The 20,680-nt window shown below is 39.8% G+C and overlaps 1 protein-coding gene across 5 annotated transcripts in view; it reads left to right on the top strand.

The window, feature by feature from the left end:
- The window catches only part of FOXP1 (forkhead box P1), a 409,891-nt gene that overhangs the window by 38,524 nt on the left and 350,687 nt on the right, over window positions 1-20,680 (top strand). For all 5 annotated transcript variants that reach the window (XM_019746864.2, XM_019746863.2, XM_074313283.1 and 2 more), the window contains one exon: window positions 5,267-5,357. The gene's annotated coding sequence lies outside the window, so the exon portion shown is untranslated. Of the gene's footprint in view, window positions 1-5,266; window positions 5,358-20,680 lie in introns of those variants that run through there.

The raw sequence follows: 20,680 nt of genomic DNA, 5'->3' as shown, positions 1-20,680 counted from the left end.
TTCGAAACTTGTAGAGGTGGTCATTTCTTGTTCCTAGTACTCAGTGACATTTTAAATGTAAATTTGTTTATTTTGCTTTTTTTTTAGTTTTTTTTTTTTAAGAAAGACTTAATGTAAGATCACTTTAAGGTAACTGTTACCTCCATTACCTTAACACAGGGAGCTGACTGTGCTGGCTGAGCAAAATCATCAGCTTTTTTTTTTTTTGGTTACAATATTATTTGGATTTTTGTTCAAAATGACATGGGATGCCTTTTAGTGTTTTATATGGACACATGAGTGCATTGAAAGGTGTCATGACATAGGGGGAAGAATGGGGCAGTGGGGTTAGAGCTCAGATGGAAACTGAGTACTGCCAAATCTCTGTCATCAGTAATCCATTCCTGGATGGGATCAAATATCCTGGGTGGGAATGCTAACCAGATCCTACATCCTATTATTTTACATGGAAGAAACCATAACGTGTTACATGTCAATATGCAAAACCTCCAGGCAATTTTCTAAAACAGAAGGGGGTACATTATGGCCTTTGGGCCAAATCTGGCCCACTGCCTATTTTTGTAAATAAAGTTTTATCAGAACAAAACACCCATTTGTTTACTTATCACCTATGGTTGCTTTCCTAGTGCAATGGCAAAACTGAGGAGCTGGAATAGAGAACATACGGCTGCAAAGCCTAAAAATATCACCATCTGGCCCGTCAGAGAAAAAGTTTGTCACCCTTTATTCTAAAATATGACTAAAGTGTAGTCAAATGCCTTATATATAGTCAACAACCCTCATGTTAATAATGTAAATGTCCGCAACATTAATTACTCGACAATTAATATAGTTTCAACATACATTTTTTTTGAAATGTGCCTTTTTTTTTTAATCACCAAGAACATCTGAGACACGCCCCCTTTGTTGCTGGTTTTTCAAAACCTCTACAGAAGTTTCTGACATTCTACCATTGTATTGTAACTTGACACTTTCCCTTACACATTTTATTGAAAATGTTGTATTACATTTTGGAGGGTGTCATGGAATTTTTTTTTATGAGCAATAGCCAAAAATGTTTGATTTAGAAATAAGCATTTTCTATAAAATTTGGAATGCCAAAACGCATTCAACTAGGAAAATATGAACTGGATAGACGTTGTGTGGCATTTGCTGGTATTTCACTTATTGGAGGCTCAGTATTCTCGTCCGTAATACGGGACTTAGACCTCCTCATAGGGCCATGCAGAGATTAGGTGAGGAAAGATACAATTCACACACTTTGGGGATACATTACTGTCGATTCCCTTTCTCTTTTCTACCCTTAGCTTAATTAGAGGAGCAAATAATCACAACTATAACAATTTTTAGGAATTTTTCCAAATTGATAGTGCTTCTGCTTATGTACGGTGGCCCGGAGATTCAAGTATAACTTTGGAGCCCTGAGAATTTAGAAAGGTCTGTGTATTGGGTAAGAGATACTGGCAATTGTAACAAACATTCCTGAGTCTCAGAGGCTTAACTCAGTGCAGATTTATTTCTTAGGCACCTCATAGTTTAGTGCTGGCTGGTGGGGAACAGGAATGGTGGTTCTGCTCTATGTGGTGTTTCAGAGACCTTAGCTTATTTGCTCCAGTGACTCCATCATCTGTAGGAACGATAGTTACCCACTGGACCTCTGAGCCTGCGATCAAGGGAAGAGAGAGGGCATTAGGGATGGTTCAGGTAGGGGTCAGGGTCAGAATGAAAGTAACATACCCACTTCTATGTGCTTCACCAGAAGTCAGTTACAAGGCCGTGAGGCTGGGAAATACATGTGCCAGGAAAAAGAAATGGATGTGACGAGCCAGTCTCCGCCACATGCTGACTATATCTTTTTGTATTATTACGGAGGACAAATGCTTACCATATATAAATTGCACAGATATGCCAATAATCTGAGAACCTGTGTGTAACAGGTAGCCATGGAAATAGCAGTATTTGGAGATAATAATGATGGGTTGGGACAATTAATCTGTGTATTTGGGTAAATATACTTTAAAAATTAGACTGAGATCTGAACCTGCTTTCCACGTGTTGTGTGCAATTTACATATGTTGGCATTCTAAAATCATAGATCTATTGTAGGGTAAGTTTAGAAATGCATACTTAAGTAATGTTGCTTGCAATGACATTTTCATTCCCCAAGTGGTCTTTGTGGACTCATATTTATTTTTCTGTTCTTTCAAATCAGAAGTCATATACATTATTGAATGGAATTCTTTATCAATTATGGCAGATGGAACATTTGTTGAAATACTGCCACAGTAATTCATTTCAAAGTGCACATTTTACAATAAAGCACATCAGGAACTTTTTCAATTTTTCAAAACTTCTGGTAGATCTTAGCACACCTTTTCTAAAGTTATTTATTTTAAACTATCATTATATGAATATTTTAGGTTTATAATTACCATAAAATGAAGGGCAAAATTTATCATTCAAAAATAGAAATTTAATTTAAAGTAGAAAGAACCTGATTGCAAGGTTTAGTAGAGTAGAAACAAGATGTATAAGAGGATATTGAAGAACATGTTTTTAAAAACCCTTAGCTGTACAGTTTCACAATAGATTTGGAAAAAACACAATTGCATCTATTGATATTTGTGCAGATCATATTTGAGATAGTTTCATCAAAGATCAAACTTTTGTAAGATTGAAAAAGCAGATTAAAACAAACAAAACTTTGAGTCATTCCATGCAAAAACAAACTTAAAAAAATATTCAGTGTCGTAAAGTTAGGGATGTCTCCTTGAGATGAAGGTGCTCGACTACACTGTGATCCAGTGGCCTTTCTCAAAAGTCAAGATGGTACACAAACATATGTGATTAAAAATACTCCTTTCGCTTTTCTTGGTACTCTTGGCATTTCCTACTACCTTTCCTGTCACTTTGTCCTTGACAATATTTTAGACAAAAAACAAGTTGAGTTCATGGGGATGGTTTTCCAGTCATCTGTTCCTTATTATTTGCCAGTGTTCTTTGTTATATTAGAATTCAAACTGACTATTCATGAAACATATTTTAATCAGTGACCATGTCAGACAAACAGAAGCTAAGCACCGGTTAGTATGTTGAAAATAAACATGAGGATTCTCATTAATGTCACTGTCTAAATAATTAGTTGAGCATCGTGTACTGAGCAGCAGTGAAAGCAGGTTGGCTTCCCACTGAAACGACAGGCTGACAGCCTCATCTTGGCGTATGGTCATTAGGGTGCCCCCCATCAATGTCATGTTACTGGGTCAAATTAGTGCCCCCTCAGGAGAGAAGCCAGACCTATAGATTATCCTCCATATCCGTGCAAACCATATTTGTGAAACCTGTGATCAAGTGTGAGTAAATTATTAATGTAGCTCATAAATTAACTAGTTTACAGGCTTATAACATTTTACAAGTAGATAATAAAGGGTAGAAAACTTTTCCAGTTGCTTTGTGCTGATGTTAGGGCGTGATCTACCAGCTTTTCCTTGAGGAGCCCACAGTTGATCGTTTTCTGTTAAGAGGAGCAAAAATGTGGAGGGTCAGAACAAATGTTTGGAAAATATAGACTCTAAAAGGAAGTAGGTGTAAATCCATTGCAAGCAGTATAATTAACTTAGTTATCACATTGCTCTGATAAGTCAATGACAATGGGCCTCTTTCTTGTGGTGGCAGTTGCTCATTAATGAGTCCAGCAATTAAGTTTGATCAGGTACATCCTTGCCAACCGAAATTACCTTTAAAAATATTTTTGATGCATTCTTATCATACTCTTAAGCTGCAGTATTGAAGAGGAGTAATGCTAACAGAGTATGTTAAACTCGTAAGAATGAAGATTCTTAATCCGTAATATATTTGGCAAACAGTTGACACTCATATAGATAACTGATACCTAGAAAACATAGTGTGGACCAATCTGGCCTGGGTTTATCTCTTATCAAGAAGGGCACCCACTGGGAGCACCACCTCTTAACCCTCTTCTGAGTTCTGGTAGACAGACAACCCACATAGTTTCCGGAGGTACGTGACTATTCAAATCATAAAACTTCATACATCTCTTTTTCGGTTTCAACTTCTCTGTCTGATTAGATTAGAAAACACATACATTGATGGAGTTCTGTCTGCGTTTACTGTTGAAAGAGAACAACACACACCCACCCACACTGAAGAGTTCATGCTTTCTACTCATTCTGCAGTTCCATTTCCCTATATGACAGAGTCCCTTCTGTCATCTCGAGGGTTGTATGGGTGGCATTATCATCCAAGGATCTAGGGAGAAGAGGCCTGGCATGCAAAACCTTGTACTCACTGCAGTTCACTGAAACTATTTGAAGATGACTTGGCCTAATAGTCAGCAACTTCAGCTTACTTGGAATTGGGTTTGTTAAGTATTCTCACAAGTTTGCTAAGCCACGGAAGTGCGCAGTCTCGGCACATGAACACGTACTCAGGCTGGCTGTCGCCATGAGAAGGCTATGTCGTGACTTCCTTCTATATTTTAAATCCAACTGGAAAAGAAGCTGTGGCAGGTGGGATTTTTGTGCATGGCCACGTGTGTGCACATGTGTTCATTTCCTCCCATCACTTCTACCGAGTGAGACTAAAAGACCAAAACGCAAAGCAAAATCATCATTTGGATTCATGGATCATCTTGCCCTATTTCTCTGGATGAGATAACATTGTAATTATGATAATTTATCCTAAAAAATAAAAAATGATGGACCTTAAAGGAAACTGGCTTTCTAAGTGAATGACATTGCCTTCCAGACTGGCAGTTTTACTTGGCTGTATAACATTTTGCATCCTTCTACTATCATTCTGTCATACTGAACTTAGGTTATGAGCTAATGAAGTGCTAATTTGAGAACTGAAAGGACAAAATAGATGCTTAGGTTTGTCTATTATATATACATATTATATATGTATTATACATATTACATTTATGTAGTATACATATATACCGGAGGTGCCAAAAAATGTATACAAGTGGGCACGTTGGTGAGTGTTGCTCAAGCAGTAGTTCGCCATAATCAGAAGTGTCTGGATGCTGATGGTAACCACCTTGAGCACCTCTTTTAATTGCAGAAGTCAAACATGACTTGTCATCTTTTGCTATTGGTACATAGTGAGTATTACAATTTTAATACATTTTTGTCCTTTCTTAAAATGTGTGCACTTTTTTTTTGGCACCCTCTGTATGTACACAAGTTGTGAAGTATCACAATTTGCCCATTCACTTAATCTCTTCTATTCTTTTTGCTTTCAGTGTCCCTCTGTGTGTTGCAGTCCTATGGCATTATGCATGCCCCCAGCCAGTGACCCTCCAGGCTTTTTATGGCTGTGAGACACATTAAAAGGTAAGAGGCAAATAGCACTAATATTGTGTACTGCTTAGAATTGCCACCCATTACTATATCCACAGTAGTGGATACAGTAATTGCGAGGAAGATACTATCAAGCATGAATTCCAAAGCTATCAGGTTTGTTGAGCTCTGTGACAGCTTTATGGCTTTCAAGAATAGGGCCCATAACCTGGGGATTGTATTTGTGGAAAGCTGATCTAATGTAGGGTTGGCACACTTTGTCTATAAAGGGCCAGATAGTAAGTATTTTCAACCTTCTGGGCCATGCGGTCTCTGTACCAAAGTAGCCATAGATGATGCATAAACAAATGGGTGTGACTGTTCCAATAAAACTTTATTTACAAAAACAGGCAGTGGGCCATATTTGGCCCAAAGGCTGTAGCTTGCTGAGCCTTGATCTAATGCATCGAAGGGGGACAAAAGACCTGTAAACAAGATACCTCGCTGGGTATCAGTTCCTCTGAGCTTGAGCAAACAATTTTTCAAGAAGTAGGAATGAAAAAATACCTGCCGTTCGTACTGCACAGGGTATAGTGGTAAGGATGAAATAAGTTATAATGTATGTGAAAGCACTTTGAAAATTTCGAAACTCCTTACAAAGGTAATGGATGGCTCTGCACAGTCATTCTGGTTCACCTAGTGGACTGCTTCTTCACCTCTTTAATCACGTTGGGCTTTTGTGAGCTAAATGAGCGTGGGGGAGAGTTCTTTTATTTTCTGAGTAATGTGGTTTGTCTGTGCGTTCCTTCTGTTTTACAGTTGATGGACAAGCTGTTGAAATGTCTTTTTAGTATCAAATATGGATGAAGGGATCAACGGGTAGATTTTGGCAGGCTAAAGATCAAATGCCAATGAAGAACAATTAAATTTCCTTTAATCATCAGAATCTAAGTGTGTTTTAAGATCTTCAACCTTTAATATAGGCCTTAGTAAATAATAATGCTTTGGGTATCTGCAAGTATGTTTGAATTCAAGTCTTGCATGTCAAAACATAGAGACAGGCTCAGCACATACACTCCTCTGGACTGGCGGTAATAATGAAGAAGCAGAGTCAGACTTACACAGCTTGGCGAACAGAGGGGTGATCACAATCCCAATTCCTGAATTTTCTAGGCTTTTTTTCCCTCACAAAAACACTAAGTAGTATAGTCTTTAGGTACGTTTTCATATTATTATATCATTTAAGAATTGTTTTCTAGTAACAGACACTATATTAGTTTAAAAAATTAGTTGTGTATTTTCTCTCATGAAGGTTATCTGGAGAGAGCAGCTTGTTCCTCCTCTCTCTCTGCTACTCTTGCCTGATCAAGTGTTGCTTCATTTTCAAGGTCCCATTTCGGCTGCTTGCTCTCTGGCCATTGCCTCTGTCTCCTGAAAGGGAGAAGCAGAAGTACAAGAGACAAAGAGAGTTGTCCTCCCATCTGAGGCAGGCCTCTTGAAAGAACTTTCCCTGAAGTCTTACTCAAGGACTTCTCTCATAGCCTTTTCACTACCCCTAACCTAAGAGCATCTGGGAAATGTATCCTGAGTTTTGCGAAATTTGATGTCCCAGATGAATTCCAGGTTCTAGTAGTAATGACGGAAGGGGACTGGTTACTGAGCAACAATTGTGATTACTTACACAAAATCATGATATTAATTTTTCTTACCTGTTTAATTTTTATTCATTTTCAATGAAATGCCTTCTGTCTCCTACTGACTTGTGTGTGTATTATCTTATTTGAATTTTATGTATTAGATTTTAACTTCTTCAATTCTCAGCAGAGATACATATCTCAGTAAATATTTTAGGACCATAATATTCTTACTGAAAGTGCTGTGTCAAATCTGCGAAATAAATTTCTTTCTCAGGAGAGCTATCAACCAAAATTTAAACTCCCAAATTTTCTATTGGATTTTCTCTCCTCTGGATATAAACTTTTGTGAAAGCTTGAACTACCAGCATGAGGTCCTAGAGACATGAAGACTCACATGCAGTGCTGTTCTTCCCTGTATGTGCAGGGGACTTCCCCGATGGCTTTGCACTGTCCGTCAAAGACTGGACAGTGCTCTCTGCAGCTCTGATTGGCTACTCCCCACATCTCTCCTGAAAACCTACCTTGGAGGATGAGGCAGACAGTGAGTCATCCCTGTCCAACCTCGCTATACCAGATTGGCCCATATGTTATTCTTGTGAAAATTTCCATCTCCTAGAATGAGTAGAATGAGACTTCCCTCTGCTTCAAAATATATTATCTGCCTGTGCCAGCTCGTGATTGATGCTCATGAAACATGGGAGTTGATGCAGTCACAGACATTTATTAAATACCTGCTATATCCATATATGGTTAGCAGTATGGTTAAGAGTGAGTGCTTTGAAGTTGGATCATCCTAGATTCAAATTCCACCCTTTGTACTTACTGGCTGAGTGACCCTGGCAACTTACTTAACCTTTCTGGGCCACAGCCTCCTTATCTAGGAAACAGCAATAAAAATAGGAGCTAGCTGCATGTGAAGAGTTAGAGAGATGATGCTTGCAAAGAGCTTAGCACAGATCCTGGTGGGTAGTAGACGCCAGCCAGTAGAGCTCCCCACCCCGGGCCATGTGGTGAAATCCCTGTCTTAGGAGTTTGTACCATCTTGTGTCTGGTTCAGTGGTGTTTTCTGGTAGATGATGTGTTACACAGTCCTGCTTCTCTTCTGATATTGCCTCTATTTAAGTAGAGCCTTGGGAGGAGGCTTTGATGCTCCTTCAAGGAGACTGCAGCCGTGTACACAACTGGACAGCCCTGTTAACAGAACTTCAATCTCTGGGTCCCGTGTGGATAATTTCCCCCGAGAGGCACGCAGTTCTTTTTTTATTTCTGTTTTTTTACTTACTCAGACAATGGGCCTGCCTAGCAAGCAGAATTCACTAACTGCTTTCAAGTCAGTATTGCTGATGATAATCTGAAACTGTAGAGTTTCACTCGTGAAGGCTGATGCTACATGATGTTGATCTCCCTACCTCATCCCAGTTCCGGCCTCAGTGCTGAGTCTGCAAAGCCTGCCCTGGTCCCCCGCAGATCTTCTTGGGAAGGGCCCCGAAGGCACATGTCATCTGCACACAGGAGCTGCTGCATTACTGCAGCAGAGGTTGTCAGCAGTGCCCAAGGGTGGCCCAGGTGGCCACGTGTCCCAAAGACGGAGAAGTGGCAGCAACTGCATGACCGGCCCCTGTGTGGAGTTTTGAGCAGTGTGGGGTGTAGATGGGTCAAGTCTTATCAGCTTCTTACAGGAGCAGTGGTTTCATTAACTGGGACCCTCTGTCACAGGATTGATGGACTTGGGGGTACTGATCCCCAGACTCTGCTAGTCCCCAGTAAGCCCATCAACCCTGTTAACAGAACTTCACTCTCTGGGTCCCGTTTTGACAACTGAAAAGAGTTGACTCTTGGGAGATAGTGACTTGAAGATCTTACCTGTTCAAAAGACTCTGAGAAACTTTGAGCTTTTGCTGTATGGTTTCAAATATTTTATTTAGATGCCATGTCCATGTCAGATACCGTAAAATCTTTCTTGCCTCTGGACCATGGTATTCTCTGCCTAGAACAACATTTGTGTTTCGTAGAACTCACTCCTCCTCTCCCCTGAGTACTTAGTTCAAATATCTGCTTCTTAGAGAAGCCTTCCCTAGCTACCCATGTTAAAGGAGATTTCCCTTCTCACTATTCTCCATCCAAGCCTCTTGTTTTTTCCCCCCATTTATTGCATCTTCTGTCGCTCTCTGAATATACCTAACTTAGCAGGTAACAAGCCAGTGGCAGGTCTGCCGCGTCCAGTGTGGCTTCTTCATGGCTGACAGTGCCTAGTATGGCAAGCATGCTCACAGCCAGTATTTACTGAATCAGTCATAACAACTTTGGAGATTTTCCTGTGAATTTCTATATTTTCATGGTACCTAAGAGAGCTGCATCTGGGTGAGAGAGTAAGAGAAGAAATAAAACCCCACAATTCACCTTTATGATAGGAATAGAGTACTGCCCTTGGGTTTTCTCTAGAAAGTTCCCAGTATACACTCAGCGTGTTTCTGGCACTCTGTGTCCCATCCAGGAAGGGTTGCACACCATCTTTCCCATGAAGACAGAACCATGTTCCATTTGGGCCTCATGTGTATTGTGAGTGGTACAGGGTAATTGAGGACATTGGATTCCAAGCTCAAATCTCAGCATTCTCATTCATGGGCTATGTCCTTGGGCAAATGACTCTCTCTGGGCCTCAGTTTGCTCACCTGAGGCAGGGGTAAGGGCTTTACCTAGCTCCTTGTGTTAGTGCAAGCATGAATGAGATGATACATGTATTTTGCACTGGGCCTGGCACAGTAACCATGCTGTTGATTTAGGAAGCTCAGTGAGGGTCTTTGGGGTTGTACTACCAGCTCACACTGCACTTTCTTGCAGTCTTCATTTTAAAGCGGTAAACATGGTGAAGAGCCTTGACTCTTATTACATTTGCGCATGTTTCATGCGCTGAATTCACGTTAAAACTGAACACTACAAAATGAGCAAGCAGTGGGATGATCTGTATATATTTGTTGTTGACACGTTGGCTGCTGGCTGTTTATGACTTGTTGCAGATAATGTAAGTGCTAAACCTCAAATGTGGGAGTCCTCAGTGTTTGGAGTCTGACCCTCCACCACAAAACTCTTGACATTCAGGTTTCAGGGTGTTGCACTGCCCTTACGCTACCTGCTGGGGGTATGTTTTGTCCTTAAGTGCTGCTTTGATCTCCTGCTTCACAACAGACCATGTCTTAAATTTTTGTAAGTTCTAAATTTAAAAAAGATTGTACATTGATGTATCTATCCTGATAATTCACATATTCTTTTGTTGTTGTTGAAAGAAAAACTTGTCTATAGATCGAAAGGAGTTAGATATAAACATCTTTCATTCTTAGCTCTGAGTTCTCTCACCTGCCCAATGGGAGTGGTCTGCTGTGGTGTTGCTTCCTTTGCGTGCACTTGACCTGTGGTGCTCACGGTGCGTATGTGTGAAAGCTGAAGCCTGGGGGAGGAGCTTTGTCTTTACATCTCCTAACTTGTTGGTGGTAAAAGATGAACTATGTGAAGTCACATACTCTTATTTATGTGGCTGATGAAATGGCTGATGTAAAACAGGAAGAGCCATTGATGTGATTCATTTGTAATTTATACCCTCTTGACTTATACAAATAAAGGAATATGATTAAGATACAGTTTAAGACTCCACGTTTGGTTCCTGAGAGCCTTGTTAGTGAAGAAAAGGCTTAAGTTCAGTGAGTTTCAGTTGAGTGATGCAGAGGATGCAGCAAAGCTTTTATTAGACTCATAATAAACGCTCAGAGTGGCAAAGAACCTGGTGTTTTACATCTCTGAAAACGTGGAACTCCCGTCTCCAACGATCATTTCAGAAACTGAAACATAGTCACAGAAGGGGAAGCAGATCCACGTGTGCAGGACTTGATTGCTGCCCTTTACGTGGGGTCTTGGCAGCCTGGCATGGCCCTCGTACCACCCTGTGCTCCATACCCGGCCCCCTGAGTACTGGGGAAGATGAGGACGTCTCTGAGGGTTTCCTCTGATGGTTTCAAGTATTGGTGCCCTGTGTGCACCCAGTTTGGTGTGGCAGTCTCTGTGCCAGGTGAGTCTGGTGATGATGTGCTGGGGGCTGAATTTCTCAGTGTCAGCTCACCCATAAAGCTTTACCCTGAGTTCTCTCATCAAGAGAGGCCGTGCTTGCCTTTGTCCATATCTGTCCCAAATCATCCATTAACTGTGACAGAGATCCACGTGGTATGTATTAACTCACAAAAACTCTGAGAGAGGTGTGATTCTAAAAATCCTTTTTACAGATGAGGAAACTGAGGCATAGTAAGGTTAAATATCTTCCTCAGACTTCTCTGCTGATAAGAAGTAGAGCTGGGATTTGAACCCAGGTTTCCTTGCCCTGGTGCCATGGCTCCTAGCCAGCATGCCGTGCGGTCTTCACCATGCACAGATTTTCTAGGCTATTGGTTTACAGGCACTGTTTGCTTGAGCATACGTTCTTTCCTCCAGGACTGCTTCTATGCCATATGTTGACCTTGATCCTTCAGTGCCATCTAGCAGGCCCTGTTTGATCTTATTGGACTTTTTCAAATGTTTTGATTCTTTTTGCTAGTACAAGAGCTGTGGGAGTAAAAGTATGTCCCAATATGGTTAGGAACAAGGACAACCACCCAGTTGGCATTCTTCTATCTCTACTTGGATGTGCGTGGTAAGGTATTTTCTCTACATCTTTGAGTCATTTTTCTCCGATACATTATTCTAATTAACCTCATCTTAGTAGCTCTCATTTTATTATTAGCCTCTGATCATCCAACAATTGTTTTTTTCAGCTCAATCACCTGTGTGAAAAAGTGTAGCACGTGAGGTCTCCTTCCCAAAGAAGCCGTCCTATACCTGGGGTGTTTTCCCAGTAGGCAGGTTCAGAATGGCCCTTTGTTTCTTGGGATATGTTCATTCAGAAGGCTTTTTATTGATGAGGGTAAAGATCTGGGCTACTTAGAGGAAGCACTAGTTAACCAAATTAGGAGGCCTTCAGTTGTTTGCTCAGTAGAATTACAAATTCATAAGCTCTGTGCCAAGGATTTTGACCTTCAAAAATAAAAATATTAGATTTGTAAAGAACATATATAGTAAAATATGTAATATATATTAAATATATATTGAAAAACTATATAAAAGCCATTTGCAAAGGACCACAAATAATCAATTTTTACTTATAGGGTTTGAAGTGTCAGTATCTCCTTGTTAATACAAACAGCAGACCATTTTTAATGTATTTGTGCTGTAAAGTACTGAGCCCATTTTGGTAGGTCTCTGGTTACTTTTGATGAGTTTAGGCCAAAAGAGGAATTACCATTGATCCTTGAACAATGTGGGGGTTAGAGGTGCCAATGCCCCACACAGTTGAAAACCCACATATAACTTTTGACTCCCCAAAAACTTAAGTTGCCCCTCGGTGTCCCCGGGGGTTGGCGTCAGGCCTCCCTGTGGATACCAGAATCTGCAGATGACCAACTCACCTGTTTGAAATGGTGCAGAACAGTGCGCACATTTGGCCCTCTGCATCCATGGACTCCCAACTGCAGATAGAAAACAGTATGGGTATTTATTGAAAAACAAAGAAAAACACATGTGTAAGTGTACCATGCAGTTCAAACCCCATTGTTCAAAGGTCAGCTGTGGTTACCTGGTGGTTCTGTAAAGCTGAACGCTGGACCAAACTTCAGGCACATCGGAGCGAGCGGTTCATACTGTGCTGTTGAGTCTTGTTCTCAGATTCTTGGCTGCACTGTGCTCTCGTTGTGTTCCTTCACACAGGCATTTACCAGGCTGTGGCATGATAACCACTCAGGATTCTGTTTTCGTAGTGCCTTTGACAGCAAGGAGTCCTTTCCTGGTACGAGTTCTAGCAGCGGCCACAGAATCTGCATCTCCTGGCTGTGAGCAGTGTGGTCTGTGCTGTGTACCTATCCCTGAAACAGTCTCTGGAGCTGGAGCTGAACTGGTTCCCGGGAGATATGAAGGTGCGCTTGGCCTGGAATGGGCCACAGGAGTCATGGCTGGTGTCTGTGGATGGTGTTCAACCTCCACAACACAATGGAAAGTGGGCAAAAAGGGTACTTCTTGCAGAAGCAGGGGCAGAAATGTAGGAAGGTAAGCTGTGTAGGTACCGTACTTGATGCACAGTGAGTGCCTAGGACTCCAGGGCTGGGAAGAACCTCTGAGTCTCACACAGCCCAGCTTCCCATGATGCATGTCCTCTGAGGTTTTCCCCGTGAAGCTGTCTACCTAATGCCCCAGGAGCCAGGAGTTCAGTCATTGTCACACACCCCATCTGTCCTTCTGTCCAAACATCCACCTACCATTTGTCACTGTTCTAGATCCTAAAGCAAGATCCTTGATTTCAACATATTTATATCTGCGAGGTAAACAGAAAGGTCAGTTATGATACAGTGATACAGAAGCTGCAAGAATACTGATGGGTTGTCTGTATGTGGTTGGGTGGAGGGGAATTGGAAGGCCTCCCAGAAGCGATGAGACCTGGCTAGGGCCTCAGAGGATGAATGGGAGTTGCCAAGTAACCACAGGGAAAATGGTCAGATTGGTGGACTCACCATCTCTTCTCAAATTGAATCCTGTATTCGGACTTGCATTTGAATTACCTAGGAAAATTGGCTTATAAAATATTTCAGCTCAGTTAAAATATGCATGTTTTTTAGGATATGTCAATCACGTTAGTGATAGGAATCGTAGGTTGATGGTAACTGCTGTTTGTACAGGTTAGCCACATTGCATCTTTCAAGTTACCTTAGTCTTCTGTCTTGTAAGTACATAATGAATGAATGAATGAAGCTTCCATGGGTAATATTTTGGTGAGTTAAATTATAGAATTTTTAACATTTCCCTAAGAATTTTGAAAGAACTGGATATTGTTTGTTTATTCATACATTCCTGTGAGCAAAAAGTATTGTGAACTTTGTTTTTGCATCTGATACCTGAAGATAAAAATCATACCTTCCAAAGGGTTAGGGGTCATGTGGAGAATAAACATCTTGAGCATATGAAACAGTGAATATGACACTCATACCTAGTAAGCACTCTCTGTGTGTTACTCATTGTTATCTGAAGGCATCTATGATTTTTACTTCATAGGTTATCAAAGGCTTTAAAAAGTAATTCAAGTATATCAATCACTAGTTGATATTAAAATGTTTTTTCACGTACTCTGCATGGAATATGTCTTTTATTTTCACATGTTACTTATAAAAATCAAGGCTATTAAAGATGGTGAAATTTAGCAAAGAACTTTAACTCCACATGCTTTTAATGCTTCCCTGAATTAATAATTTTCATGTCCATCATATTTTCTCCTTGGCCCACAATTCATCCCATATTTGGATCTTGGCAAATGATGACTCGGTTAATTAGGCAGTCTGTTAACTCTGATTACTAAGTTATAACAGATCAGTGTCGAAGTATCACTGTGCAATTTGGATTAAAAGGCTCTTCATCTTATCAAAACAAATTTACATTTATGGATTAGTGTGTTGAAATGATCTAGGTTAAAATGATGCATTTCATAAGGAAAATTTAAAAGGATAAAGAATAATTTCCTCCTAAGTTTTTTTTTTTTTTTTTTATTATGACATTCATCACATTATCTTTCACTAGGAATACACTTAAAAGTTAAAAGCTTGGAATTTTCCTGTAAAGCTTGAAAATGATAGCTCATTTAATCCCTTTATTGTATACATACGATGGCTGCGTCACATTTTGATTTAAGCATACTTTAGTGTGGCAGTACATGCCTCTATTTCCTTTCTGACCACAGTGGCCTCTGATACTGGACTTACTGTAGGGATGAATCTTGACTATGTTGGGGAAATGAGTGGGTTACATTAGGGTTCGCTCTCTTTCACAGCTGAAGGCACTGACAGTTAACAAATAAAGCTGGGTCTTTGTAGTCCCTTCTTTTTCTTGTCTAATGGTTCATCATCATTTAAGGGTAGTTGGGGTATCAAAACCTTGCTTACTTACTCTATCTCTATCTCTGCCTCTCTTCTTTATTTTCTTAGCACAGAACACTGTGGAAAATGAACAAACACAAGAGAAATTTTCCAGCTCCAGCGGACCCTGAAATTTGTGTTACTTTCCCCTGAAGATTCAAAAGATAGCACCTCACCTGTGTCTCCCTACCTGCTATACACACCCCACCATTCATTCATGTGCGCGTGTGCGTGTACACACACACACACACACACACACACACACAGAATTCAGCAGCTGGCACCGAGGAGGTATTTAATTCATACTGTTGATGACTGATTGGAAAAGTGGAAACACTGACAACCTCCCCTCCCAGTGCTGCTGAAGCTGCTCTTACTACTGGTTCAACATTTGCGGCCTGTCCGATATTGTAACCATTGGAATGAATGGAGTTGATGAATTTAATATTGATTTTTTCAATATGCTTACTGAAGTCTGACCTTCATGGATTACTGTGTTCTAGTTTCCTGGGAAATAAAAAACTAAAAAGAGAATTTTTTTTTTATTCATTGAACTTAGTATCTTGTTTTTTGACCATATTGATAGGACTATGATTCAGAAATAGGAAACCTTAGTTCTTTAGCTTTATTCAGTGGTAGCATCTAGTTTATGCAAAACTGGCTTTTCTAAGTCTACAAGAGCCTCCGAACTTTGTAGATAGAGCAGAACTTTACTTAACTCTGAATCGAAGTTGGGATTTTATGGATTTGATTATTTTCTCTTAATTGGGAACATTTAATAATAATCATAGATGACTCTCATTGTGGAGGGGCTCATAGTTGGTTGTTCAAAGGTAAAGTGATGTTTTGAGCTCTAATTTGACAGATTTGAATGACAGTCAGCCTGAATAATTCAGTTTCCCTACCTCCCCATTCCTTCTAAAAGAACAAACCAAATAAGGAGTTTTTTTAAAAACCTAAACCATTCTGGATTATATGAATTCTTATAGTCATTTTAAAAGAAGTAGTTTAACAGAGAGATGTACTCTGGAACTTTTATGTGTGAGGTAAACCCAGTAGAACATTCATTTTTTAAATGGGGGGCCTTGGTTACCTAATAATTCATGTATTATAATTAAGTCTTGCCAATAGAGCAAGAGAGCCCTCTGCAAACAGCTGCCTACGGAGTGAGAAAAGAAGGGAAGCCCACTTGCATTTTCAAGCCTCCCTTGAAACAGAAAATTCTTATCAGGGTCCCCACGATGTCTTCATGGCAATGGCAGGGAATGTCCTCAGTTAATTTCTTCTTTAGTAAATCGGTCTGTGGATAGAAGCAGACTTATTGGAATGTTGGATACTACTACTGTGTGGTTTTATTAATTACATTTATTCCTTTAAAGTGACCTTGGATGAAAACAATCACCTCTTCTGTGGGCATGGTTAGCAGATGTTTACCGTAATTCTTTGCTTGGTGAAAAAAATGCCTCTTCCACCCAACAAAAACAGCCACGTTTTCTTGGCTAAATCAAAACTTTGGCGCTTGGGTCTTACTTTATATATTATGGCTTCAGTCACACAGCCTTTCCAAGTGTGAGGCTTAGATCACAACTCCGACATCTGTGGGAGAGCTCTGCTCACAATGATCTATTATGTGAGTACTTAATTCTTACACTGTTTTTGGCGTTCGCCCTTCCTCTTGAAACCAATCTCCTATATGCTAGCCTCTCTGTTTTTCTTGTATAAGCATGTTAGCCCCTCCTTTATTTTTAAAGCTTTTACCTAGGCCTGGTGGCCATTTTAGTGAGGATTTTAATCATAGAAATAAAGCCAAGGTTCACCTTCTCAGTCTGAGAGTTTGGTTTTTCCTGGGCTCTCTGAAATAAATTCTTCATATTTTGTGTTTGAAAAGGACCTTTTCTTATTGCATGTTGAGCTTCCTTAACTCTCTCTCTCTCTCTCTCTCTCTCTCTCTCTCTCTATATATATATATATATATATATATAAAATCTCTCTCGCTCTCTCTCTCTATATATATATTTGCCAATTCCTGTTTTTTACAAGTGCTAAGTGATCATGAACCTTTAGATGGTCCCTGCCCACCCCTGCCATTCATGATTCTAATAGGTATTTCAGGAGCCGACACGCGCCCCCCCCCCCCCCCCCCCGAATTTCCTCAACGAAGAATGTTGCTTGCTTTTCGAAGTACGGGAAGGAAATACAACAGCAAAACTTTGCTTTTCTTGGGAAGCTCCTCCCTTTGGAATGGAGAACTCTGGGTGGCTCTTCTTATTTTGTTTCTATTGCCAAAATAAGCAGTGATCTTACATAACACCAGGGTAGGAAAAAAAGAAGTAATATTAAAGGAAACATATGTTCATGTTGAAAAAAAGGGAGCTGGAACTGGCCAGGGAACAGTGGCCCCCAAAGCTAAAGACATCTTCTTTTTAATTCAGGTGGGAAATCAGGTTTTGATCATTTTGGTATATTTATAAAATAAAAAATCAGTTGCTTTTCTACATTTGATCCAATCAAAAATAAATCTTGAGATTGGGAAACCAAGGCGCATAGGCTAGTTAATTAATATATATGGTAGTGGGAATGGATCAAGTTCTGTGTTTGTTAAATTATTTTCCTATGATCTTAGTTAACACTAAGCGATTTCTTTGGAGGTCACTTGGTTTGAGATGCTTGCCCTAATTTGAAACCAAAGCTGAAACTATCCAAATATGATTCTTATTTGGTCTGATTTTAGGAGAATGGAAGAGAGATCTGAGAATTAAAATGAACCAAAGATGTCTACTCTAGCTGTTTGGCTGATTAGTGGACATATTATTTGTCCTTTTAAGTGATTCCAAATAATGTCTGTTGATAGAAACAGAGCAGACACTTCAGTGTTTCAGACTGTTTGTGGGTGGCAGGTTTTGAAAATGCAGCCAGTTTGCAAAAAGAAAAGAGAATAAAAAGGAAAAAATAGAACAGCAACAACAAAAAAAATCCTTAGTTTCTGATTCATCCATCCTCAAGGTTTGAAAATTTCAAAGTTAAGGGAAAATCAGCTAAGTTCTTCTTTCCCCATTATAAACACTTGGTGCCTGTGAAACAGCGCTGTGATGGAGGCAGGGCCCGGGAGCATTCTGGGTACTGGCATATGTCTGCCATGCAGACCAGAGGGATCTGGATGGGCTCACACAGGCAGTTGATGGAAGCGAGTGATAGCCCCAGTCGGGGAGCCTTGACTGTGCTTGGAACTGTTTGCATGTGCACAGCGTTGTCATGTGCATCCAAACACTGTCCTAGTTCAAACCTCTTAAAAAGCTTGCTTTTAGTGTTGACACAAATAGGGTGGAAACTGTGGCAAGGTGGATCCAGGCTTGTGTTCAGTCTGTTCAATTCAAAAAATCTAAGATTTAAAACCTTACATTAGGGAACAAAAACCCAAAACCTACCCCTCAAAAAGGGGAAGCAAAGCTATTTAAAGTATAAGATCATTCTTAAATTATGGTTTAAGTTTCAGCTACTTTAATTAGTCCACTCCTTTTTCCCCCAAGGCAAGTCATTTCACTGTTGGGAAAATGGACTTAAAAAAAATCAGGGTATGTGCACACCCAAAAATGGATTTTGAGTTACATTTTTTTTCAATCCTTAGAGTAGGCTACATTCTGTTATTTTTCTGGTGTTTTTGTCCTTTGGGTTCAGGCAAACTATAACTGGTGGCGGATGACATCTCTATATTAGTGGGTAGAAGGAAGAAATCCCAAAAGTCTTGTTTAATAATAAAATACTATGATTTATGTGTCAGCTCCTATTGTAAGCAATATACTAGTATCTCACCGAATCCTCATAAATACTACAAAGTACCTACCTACTCTTAGTACTTTACCATGTACCCCCTCTCCCTCCCTTAACCCCCAGGTCACCCACTCTGATCTTGGTAGGTACAGTAGAGGTCATTTATCTTGTCATTGGAGTCTTTGAGGAAATACCTTGTTGAGAAGAGATGGCCTGGGACTTTGGATGAGTATCATAATGGATTTGTAATGCCTGACGTGTACGTGGAGAAGCACATAGACATCTAGAAAGGAGGAGGGCAGTAGTAAGCCCTCCTGTACTGGTTTATACAACATGTAAATATAGGCCATGAAAAGCTAACATTTATAGTGCTCATTATTTGTGTCTCAGAGAAACGACCACTCAAATTCAGAAAACCTGTCTTTTAAAGCTGTAACTTCTGCTAACTTATGTGATCTCAGCTTCCTCATTTAGGACATTATTAAGAAGAGAATTATGTTCTACCAGAAGTTTCCATGAATAAAAGCTTTTGTGGCATTCAGTGTGGCACAACCTCAAACCTCGGTCTTTGCTAAATAGTAAAAATGACTGCTGTAGGAGCTACTCAGTCCTATGACTGGAGAATCAAGCTCTAAGATATGTTGGTGAATTTAACTGGTTGATTAACTCAAAATAAGTATTTGAAATCTTTCTTCTGTTTTTAATATGTGTTTATAGCTACAAACTTCCCTCTGAGAAATGCTTTACCTGTATGTCCTAAGTTTTGGTATGTTACATCTATTTTCATTCATCTCAAAGTATTTTCTAATTTCTTTTATGATGTCTTCTTGACCTGTTGGTTATTTAGGAGTGAGTTGTTTAATTTCCACATGTTTGTAAGTTTCTCAGACTTCTTTGTGTTATTTGTTTTTAATTCCATTCCACTGTATTTAGAGCTCATATTGTGTATTATTTCAGTCTTAAATTCATGGAGATGTATTTTATGGCCTAACTTATGGTCTATCTTGAGAATGTCCCATGTGTGCTTGAGAAGAGTGTATACTCTGTTGTTGGGTGGCACTTTCTTTAGATGTCAGCTTGAGGTCTCTAGATGCTGGACGTCCATCTGTGTCTTCTGTTTCCTTGTTGACCTTTTGCCTAGGTCTGTCCGTCACACTAGTGTGGTGTTGAAGTCTCCAACTAGCATTGTTGAATTATTTGTTTCTCCAGTTAGTACTGTTCGGGTTTGCTTTCTGTATTTTGGGACTCCGTTTTTAGGTGAAGACTTTCTTGAGGAGACCAGAGAGCACTCTTGTTATATCTTCCGCTTTCAGGACTTCATTCAGTTCTAGGGTTTAAAAGTTACACAGTGATGAACAAGCTTAGCTTTATAATGAGGAGGTCTCTGACACTGCTGGAGGCGTTTAGGCCATATTTATACAGATAAAGAGAAATAAAGGATTGATGGCTTGTTTATCTCAGTTTTATTATTGTTTGCAGCCGGTGGAGTCCAATTAAGGGCAAACCAACATTGTCTTCTGTAGCAGATGACTGAGGACTTTTACTTACCCAGATGTAAGTCAGTCTTTCATCTTCCACACTTGACTTACTCTGTGTAGACATGGACTAACTCAATACAAACATGTTCCATGGGAAAAATAATGTGTGTTTTGTTTTTTTTTAGCAAATAAGAATACAATGCAATTTTCTTACTGTTGCTAAATCTATGACCACAGCCCTTTCTGTGTGTAAAGGCAAATTCCAGGTGCATTTGTCATACAGAAATTGCTTTTCCACCCAAATGCAGAAATGTGGAATAAACCATTTTGAGCACGAGTAGTGTATATTAGATTTACTAAGTATCTATCAAGCATCTTCCTCTACTCATTGTATTAAGATTAATGAAGAGTTAGAACTGCCTGGTTTCTGCCCAAATGCACATATAGCCTCTACTCAGACAATGATACTATTGACCGATTGTTTCTGCTAACAATATTATGGCCCAGCATTTTATTTTTTT

This window comes from Rhinolophus sinicus, linkage group LG10, assembly GCF_036562045.2.
Source record: "Rhinolophus sinicus isolate RSC01 linkage group LG10, ASM3656204v1, whole genome shotgun sequence".
Lineage (NCBI taxonomy): Eukaryota > Metazoa > Chordata > Mammalia > Chiroptera > Rhinolophidae > Rhinolophus > Rhinolophus sinicus.
This window is presented reverse-complemented; position numbering and strand designations above follow the sequence as displayed.